This window comes from Salvia splendens, chromosome 10 (genome assembly GCF_004379255.2).
Source record: "Salvia splendens isolate huo1 chromosome 10, SspV2, whole genome shotgun sequence".
Classification (NCBI taxonomy): Eukaryota; Viridiplantae; Streptophyta; class Magnoliopsida; order Lamiales; family Lamiaceae; genus Salvia; species Salvia splendens.
In genome coordinates this window covers 11,414,620-11,424,658 of record NC_056041.1, presented here as the reverse complement: position 1 = coordinate 11,424,658, position 10,039 = coordinate 11,414,620, and positions in this window count along the sequence as shown.

Genomic DNA, 10,039 nt, shown 5'->3' with positions numbered 1-10,039 from the left:
TGGACTCTTCTAGTCCCTTTTCTTCATCAATTTACTTATTCATACATTGCTTTATGCAATGTTGTTGTCGTAAATATCTTGTATAGTTCTTATAAGTTTGTGCCACGTTTATATGTAGTAGACGTAACGTGGTTAGATTGTGTACACAATTAGCGCACATTTTATTGTCTGCTATAGACAAAAAACAAAAAAAGGGCTTCTTTATCGAACACAGTGTGAAAAAGTCGAGCCAGTAAAATAAAATAACTGTTCAAAATTAGAGGATCTTTAACTTTCAAATGTGAATTAATCCCTTAATTACTTGAGATGGAAAATCGAGGTTAAATTGCAAATTAAAATAATTAGTAATTGCTAGTTATAGTTTGTGGTATCCAAGAGTCACACATACATAAAGGCCCGTACTTTTGTATTTACAAAAAAAAAAACCCAATTTCTGCACTGTTTGTGCGCATATATTGCTTTCTCAAGCCCGTGTTTGACAACAAAAAGCCCAATTTTTCAATTTACTGTCCATTTACGTTGTTTTATGGGATTAATTATGCTTAGCTATTTCATATTACTATTATGTACGTAATGTGTCATCAGTAGCGGCCAAAGAGGTTATATATATATCTCTATATATTTGAAAAGGTGTCTGGATTCAGTGCTACCCCTAATAAAAGCTCATTCTTTTCGTATCACAAAATAGGATTAATGATCAAATATATTTGACAAAATCATACAAAAAAAAGTAAAATAAGGGAGAGGAAAAAGTAGAGTTGATATTGTGTCCAAATGTTTTATTTTTAATAAGACAATTCAAAAGTAAAATATTTTATTTTTAATGGGACATAGAGAATACTATTTACTAATTATATATCAATTTCATTCCATGTTTTTCAATTTTCCAATGAAATTCCGATCTTTTCAATTTAATCAATCGTTTTCTAGTAATTATTATTTCAAAACAAAATTAATATTCTCTTATAATAGGTCAGTTTAGTTTCCAACTTGAAATGTTTAAATGTCATTTTTGGTACCATTAACTCTTACCTGATCTATATTGTATTGTAAAAAGAACATCCAAATAATAATTGAAAATTTACAGGATAATATATGGTGATATATCATCTTGATCTTAGAATTGAAGGATAACAAAGATTCGATTCTATCGAAATTTCAACTTTTGCTATGAAAAGTTGGGGTTTATAATTAGGACAAATATGTTTGAATGACATCAGCCTTGCTATAATTGATGTCCCGTCCCATGTTAAGGCACGTCTTCATTCATGTCTGCCGCCACCATTTTAAAACTTGTTGTCACGCCCGCCCACCCCAGGGGTTTTACAAACGAGGCGATCGTGACCAAGGGACAAACATTAACAATAGCATTTAAGGATAACAGTTCATAAGAAAGGCTCAATTAGCTTAAAAGAATAATATATATCAGAGTGTATGATACACAGAGTGCAAACTCGACTTTAGCTCCAAACAAATGGGAAAAGCTCGAATAAAATAAGAGTGTCTTTTCAACAATCAGCAACTCGAGATAAAATTTTCGAGCACAATACTTGGCGAAAGAAACCATATTCAGCGGAAGCATTTCGAGAGTAGAATAATGTCATGTATGAAGACACAACATATTCTGAAACTTTCATAGACATCTTCTTCACTTTTATGCTCAACATCGTCCGCCGTCATCACTGCTCAACCTGCACATTTTTAAAACAAATGCAGGGCTGAGTACTTGGTGTACTCAGTGGACACGTGCCGAAAATATATTTATAAAAACAGATTTTGTCAAGCCACTCTTTGAGTGAACTCGAGATTTTAGGAAAAGTCCGAGAACACTAAACATTTTTCTTTTCCTTTTTCAAAAGCGATCTTTCGATCTATTTTCCTTGAACATATGCCGTATCTGACAAACCCGATTTCACTATCTCTTGTTCATTCATCAGTCCATTCATCATTCATCGTTCCTTTCATCATTCATCATTCCTTTCATCATTCATCATATCTTAACATTCAAGTGCCGGGGAAGTGGTTACCTCCCACGGTCTCCCATCAATCCATTCCATTCCATTCATCGTTGCAGTCAGATAGGCATAGTTCCAAAACAAAATATGGCTTGACATAACCTTTTCAACTTTTCTTTCCTCAAAACGTTTTTTTTTTGTTGAAACATAAAATTTCTGGCAGTGCGCAGTTCATTTGAAAAATTCGCCATAAATTCATCCAATGCCCAATAAGGCTGAAATTTTTACAAGACTCAGAAGACACTTCAAATTTTCATCTAGTTCAAGAATTACATCAAACGGAGGTCATTTGGTCGGTCAAACAGAAAACGAAACATTCTGGCCGAGAATACCAGTTTTTGGCAGAATTGCGCAGTCGACTTCAAACATTTTTCAAAAATTCATCTTTCGTCGAACGGGGCTGAAATTTATACGAGACACAGAAAACACCTTGAAATTAACTCAGTAAAATTTTCATACCAAAATTCGATCGTTTGGTCAGTCAAATACACGTCGGAATCCACTGTCCGAACACCACAGATTTCATACTCACAAATTCGAAATTTGAGTTTCTTCCTCAATCATCCAAACATAATTTTCTCATCCTTATAACACGAAATCATGCTTGATAAGACTCTCTTAAACATGTTTGCACATAAACTTAGATCATTCACCAAAGATTCAAATCAAACTTCACACAATTCAATCAAAAAATCGCATAACATCACTTTCATTTAAAGCACATAAATCACATAAAACATGATGCTCAAACCGATATATATTAAAACGAAAGCTCTTGGAAACACTTTAGTTCAAAATCCCACGTAAAAACTTCTCGTAAATACTGTACGGTAACTAGAAAGCCCACCTCGATCAAAACGCAGCGCCGCTGCTGTCGCTGCCGGGAGACGTGAAGCCGGGAGGACGCTGCTGTCGCCGTCCAGCCATCCTCAGCGCCGCCGTCCACCGTCGCCGCCTCCAGCCATCCTCAGCGCCGCCGTCCACCGTCGCCGCCTCCGGCGGCGCTCTCTCTCTCTCTCTCTCTCGGATTCTCCCTCTCTCTTCTCTCTCTCGGATTCTCCCTCTATCTTCTCTCTCTCGGATTCTCGATTCGTTCGTAGAAGTAAAAGAAATGAAATGAAGGGACGTTGTATTTATAGAAAAATTTTCATAAAAGACAAAAAATCACGTCTTTTCGTTTCGATGTGACGCGTAATTAATGCGGCGTTGAAAAACGTGCCTGATGCGACGTGGTTCTTATCCACTTGGAAAACGTGCCTGATGTGACGCGGTTCTTATCCAACTTTTCGTCTCGATTTGTTGTCGAAAGTGTATTTGATACGTGGTTTATTCTTTCGTGTAGGTAACGATTTTGCGGGTCGTTACATTCTACCCACCTTAACAGAAATTTCGTCCCGAAATTTGATTACGTCCTTCGAATGGTTCGCACTTAGCTTGCTTCAAAGTTTCACGCAATTCCAAGAAAAAGTTCATGGTCCATCGGCCTCCTTTTGCACTTTCGATCTCCTTGCCTCGTCGTGACTTGACAAATTAGGGTTCACCCCAAACTTTCTGATTCTCGTTCGTTTTCATCGCTCGGAAAAGCGATAAATTATCTCAACTTAAAACTACGGTTCGCGCGTATTCAATCTAGCCTACAACATAAGCACTTTATGTTCGCAACATACTTCATCATCATTCATACTCAAAGATAACCAAACACACAACATTTTAACATCCCAAAGCAAAAACACTTTCAACAAAATTTCTACATCTCACTTTAAAACTCAAAACATACTTTAACATCAACTTTCATCTTTCATGTAGAACAACAATCCATCGTTCCTCTTCAAAACTTCATCATCTTTCTTTCTCAAAAACTTTTCTCTCTTTCTTTCTCAGAAACTTTCTCATTTCAAAACATTTTACCTTTTCTCTTGTTGAGCGCGACGAGACGGAATGTTGAGCCTTCAATGAATAAACTTTTAGTCTAGCGAAACGAGTCTAGACTAGATTGAATAAGAGACTCTCGGTCCAGAGCGGAAAGAAAAATTGCTCTGATACCATTCTGTCACGCCCGCCCACCCCAGGGGTGTTACAAACGAGGCGATCGTGACCAAGGGACAAACATTAACAATAGCATTTAAGGATAACAGTTCATAAGAAAGGCTCAATTAGCTTAAAAGAATAATATATATCAGAGTGTATGATACACAGAGTGCAAACTCGACTTTAGCTCCAAACAAATGGGAAAAGCTCGAATAAAATAAGAGTGTCTTTTCAACAATCAGCAACTCGAGATAAAATTTTCGAGCACAATACTTGGCGAAAGAAACCATATTCAGCGGAAGCATTTCGAGAGTAGAATAATGTCATGTATGAAGACACAACATATTCTGAAACTTTCATAGACATCTTCTTCACTTTTATGCTCAACATCGTCCGCCGTCATCACTGCTCAACCTGCACATTTTTAAAACAAATGCAGGGCTGAGTACTTGGTGTACTCAGTGGACACGTGCCGAAAATATATTTATAAAAACAGATTTTGTCAAGCCACTCTTTGAGTGAACTCGAGATTTTAGGAAAAGTCCGAGAACACTAAACATTTTTCTTTTCCTTTTTCAAAAGCGATCTTTCGATCTATTTTCCTTGAACATATGCCGTATCTGACAAACCCGATTTCACTATCTCTTGTTCATTCATCAGTCCATTCATCATTCATCGTTCCTTTCATCATTCATCATTCCTTTCATCATTCATCATATCTTAACATTCAAGTGCCGGGGAAGTGGTTACCTCCCACGGTCTCCCATCAATCCATTCCATTCCATTCATCGTTGCAGTCAGATAGGCATAGTTCCAAAACAAAATATGGCTTGACATAACCTTTTCAACTTTTCTTTCCTCAAAACGTTTTTTTTTTGTTGAAACATAAAATTTCTGGCAGTGCGCAGTTCATTTGAAAAATTCGCCATAAATTCATCCAATGCCCAATAAGGCTGAAATTTTTACAAGACTCAGAAGACACTTCAAATTTTCATCTAGTTCAAGAATTACATCAAACGGAGGTCATTTGGTCGGTCAAACAGAAAACGAAACATTCTGGCCGAGAATACCAGTTTTTGGCAGAATTGCGCAGTCGACTTCAAACATTTTTCAAAAATTCATCTTTCGTCGAACGGGGCTGAAATTTATACGAGACACAGAAAACACCTTGAAATTAACTCAGTAAAATTTTCATACCAAAATTCGATCGTTTGGTCAGTCAAATACACGTCGGAATCCACTGTCCGAACACCACAGATTTCATACTCACAAATTCGAAATTTGAGTTTCTTCCTCAATCATCCAAACATAATTTTCTCATCCTTATAACACGAAATCATGCTTGATAAGACTCTCTTAAACATGTTTGCACATAAACTTAGATCATTCACCAAAGATTCAAATCAAACTTCACACAATTCAATCAAAAAATCGCATAACATCACTTTCATTTAAAGCACATAAATCACATAAAACATGATGCTCAAACCGATATATATTAAAACGAAAGCTCTTGGAAACACTTTAGTTCAAAATCCCACGTAAAAACTTCTCGTAAATACTGTACGGTAACTAGAAAGCCCACCTCGATCAAAACGCAGCGCCGCTGCTGTCGCTGCCGGGAGACGCGAAGCCGGGAGGACGCTGCTGTCGCCGTCCAGCCATCCTCAGCGCCGCCGTCCACCGTCGCCGCCTCCAGCCATCCTCAGCGCCGCCGTCCACCGTCGCCGCCTCCGGCGGCGCTCTCTCTCTCTCTCTCTCGGATTCTCCCTCTCTCTTCTCTCTCTCGGATTCTCCCTCTATCTTCTCTCTCTCGGATTCTCGATTCGTTCGTAGAAGTAAAAGAAATGAAATGGGGGGACGTTGTATTTATAGAAAAATTTTCATAAAAGACAAAAAATCACGTCTTTTCGTTTCGATGTGACGCGTAATTAATGCGGCGTTGAAAAACGTGCCTGATGCGACGTGGTTCTTATCCACTTGGAAAACGTGCCTGATGTGACGCGGTTCTTATCCAACTTTTCGTCTCGATTTGTTGTCGAAAGTGTATTTGATACGTGGTTTATTCTTTCGTGTAGGTAACGATTTTGCGGGTCGTTACACTTGTACATCTATTAATTGACGTCCGTGTTAATAATATTATTATACATAAAAAAGAGAATACTATACTGGAAGAAGTTGGGAAAATAAAAAAATAGTTTTTGAAACATCAATTTATATATCATGCACAAAATCAAGAGATTTCAATATGCTGAATTAACTTGAAAAGGGAAGAGAAAAATTAAAATATTTTTGAGTTGCGTTAGGTTCTCTTTTATGTTAATAGTAGTATTTGATAAAACTTATGGAGTAAAACTTTAGTCATGAGTTTTTTACTTTCTTCTAAAGTATAGGTACTTTTGATATTTTATTTGCAATGTTTTTAGTGCAGTGATGTAATCTAATCTTTTGTAAAAAAGCGTTGGTTAATTAAAGCTTTTTTTCTTCTTTTTTATTGTGGCACTTTTCCTTGTCTCTTCAGTCAACTGCTATGGAAACGACAGAGTGAATTACATCGTCTAGGTGAATGGAGCATAAATTACTATGTAAATATTAGTAAATTTTATCAGAGTTAATTTTTCTTCTTTAAAGAACGTGACACGTTCCATACATGTGTATATATTCAAAAATATTCTCATGGCGATGATTACATCAAAATCATTAAACTGGTCCCCAAACCAAAAAGAATAAAATCAATAAGCTGGTGGTAATAATTAAGTTATCATTACGTATAATGACAATTTGAAGTCCGAAGTGTAATTATGTATCGTGTTGTTGCACGTAGTTTATGCCTCAAAAAATCATCACCTTTAATTTTATGAACATAAACCAAAATTTGAAGTAGTGTGTATGTGGACTATGTGTTTATCATTAATAGTACTGTTGCAATAACAGCACAAACTGAAACGTGATATAATGAATAGCCAACATATTTATTAATTTGAGTAATTTTGTTGTGAGTGTGGACTATATTATTTGGAGTAGTGATCCAACATCACCAATTTCAACGTGACGTAAAGAATAGAGAACGTATAGACGTATACATATAAAGATTGTTCGAAATGTGTGAAGAGACGGTATCATTTGATTATTAACAGCACCAAACTCATCTTAGGATACAATATTGGTAAACACAAATTACACATATTGGGCTTTCCTAGTTAATTAATAGAATGGCCTATACATAAATAGAGATACGAAATCAAAATCCAATCAATTAGGAATTTTCATTGGGCTAGAGCCCGTGGATCTAAAGGAACTTGAATCTTACTACCTCTTTTATTTACCTTGAATCTACAGCCTAAATCTAATTCAATACAAGTACTAACAAATGATCAAATCCCACTACTGTCCAAGGATCAAATTCTACTATTGTCCTGTAGTTGTAGCACCTCTCAGTCACAAGTATGAGACCTTGTAAGATGAGCTTCTGGCAAGCAGTGAGTTAGGCCCTCCCCCTTAGCAGGTCACTGCATACCCTGATTTAAGGGTTTCAACCTTTTGTTTTATGTATGAATAGAAGTACTGATCATACTGTAGTTACGTTACAAATTAAGAATGCGCAATTTGAGGCAACTAATTCCACCCAATATATAATTTGTTATCAGCTTTTAAATACTAATTTGTACTTATTATACAAAATGAGAGGAGTGGTATGGGTGAAGAGGTATGATGAGGGATTGGGTTTTATGGAATGAAGTGAGTTAGATGGGAAAGTGCAGCACAAAAGAAACGTCAGTTAAATGAAACAAAGGAATCAAGTCAAGAAAAAAGAGAGAATATTAGATGGGCAAGTGCATCACATCAGTTAAATGTAACAAGTGGTGATGACGGGGCAAGATATGATTGGTTGAGTGGCTGTACAGCACAAGTTATTTACTGAATAGGGCAGGAAATAAAAGGGTGAAGCATGAATGAGTCAAACAGTAGCCATAAACTCTAAGTATGAGTTGTAACCCTTATGCCCAATTGGATTAATGGTGGTTGACACATCAGAATCATCACATTTGGGTCCCTTTTGTCTTCGCTTTCTCTTCAACATCCTCCCCCCCCTTTTTTTTATCGAAAATGTTTAGAATATAGACATATTATGTCCTTCAAAAAACATTTAGTTAGGAGTATATAATTAATATTTGCAGAAAACACTGTAATCAGAATATAAAATCTTGTGTGAGAAGATACTACTAAGACCTCTTTCACATTTTATTTATTTTAAGTTGATCAGTTGAGACAAAAAAAAAAGATATATAATTCAAAATGGCAAGAAATCGAATGGTATACGAAATAAGGAATGAACTACCCAAATCTATCAATATATAAGTGCTCGTTTTTTGGCATGTCATATGGCACTGTTTTTGGCGGGAAAGTCACTTATTGGCAAAAAAAAAAAGACAGATATTATTGAATAAAAATTGGTGCAATGAAATAGTGGCTTCTCAAAGAAGATTAAACACTTATATATAGATAAGTAATTAATTGAATCTGCAATTTTGAGGACTATTGTTGTGGACTGATTTTGTAATTTTTTGATTGCAGCATAGGGACATATGAGAGAGAAAGAAGAAAGAAGGTGAGAAGAAGAAAAATGAGAGGAAGGAGAAAGAAAGCTAGCGACGCCGGCTGTGCAGTCACCGAAATCCTCTCCGCATTAGTTTTACATGATTTTACATGAATATCCAATGAAAGTTTTACATGATTTTACTATATTCACAACACTTTATGAATGCGATGGTTTTACCAAATTATATAATAAATGTCAAAATGCATTAATTTTGTACGATATTATTATTATTAGTATTATTAAATTGAGAGGCTAGAATTGCAAAATTCTCCCTAGCCAGCTTTTCGTTTAACCAGTCAAAAAGTAAACAAAAATATAAGTGGCAATTTGTATTTAATTTCTATATTCTATAACTATATATCGATTTGATAAGTTAATACAAATATAATTTCAAATATGTTACTATATTATTAAAAGATCAAATTAGTATTATATAGTTGCTTTAAAATAAACGTGAAATTGGAGAAAAAATTACTCAACTGACCAAGTCTTCGCCATTACAAAAATGTTACTAATTCGCCATTAGAACTTGATGTAGGAGACTAAATAGGGAGAAAGCCGTTATCATTTTGTGATTTTTTACATGCACATAGGATAGTTAGTAAGTAGTATGATATTAATTATTAAGTTGTAAATGTAATTTAGTATTCTTTAATATGATTACTATAAAGTTGTTTTTTATTTTATTTTATTGTAATATTGGTATGATGTTTATTATTAAATACTTCATCTGTCCCTAAAGAGTATAAACATTTAATTTGATTTGGCATTGGTTTAATGCATAACCGGAAAAGTAAGAGAGATCGAAAAAAGACTTTTTAAAGTACTGTTAATGAGAATGAGTCTTATTATTAAAGAGAAAGAAAGGAGTTTCCAAAATTAGAAAATTCATACTTTTCAGAGACGGACTAAAAAAATTATAATTCTTACTTTTCAGGGACGGGAGAGTAATTAACATAACCGTTACAAATTTGTGATATTTATATAAACTTATAATTTTTACTTTACAATTCAAAATTCGTTTTTATAAAATGCTTACATGACTCAGACATTCCCGAGTAAAACATGCCAACTATCATAATGGAGGGTTTTCAAGCATAATAATATTTTTTCTCATTTTAGTTGATTAATAGAATGTTAACTTAGTTGGAACGGAGGGGTATTAAATTTGTATTTTTTTATTTGTAAATACTTGAAATATAAACATATGTATATTTACTAAAGTGTTAATATATACTCAATTTGTCTCACTCTAAATGACACTTTCTAAATATAGAAACATCATTCTTTCTACTTTTCCCCCATCTCTTATCTTATTCTCTACTTTTGCAAGATCGTGCTATACTTGCTCCCACGCTGGATGTTGTTGATGAGGTTAACAAGTTCTTGAGAAGAT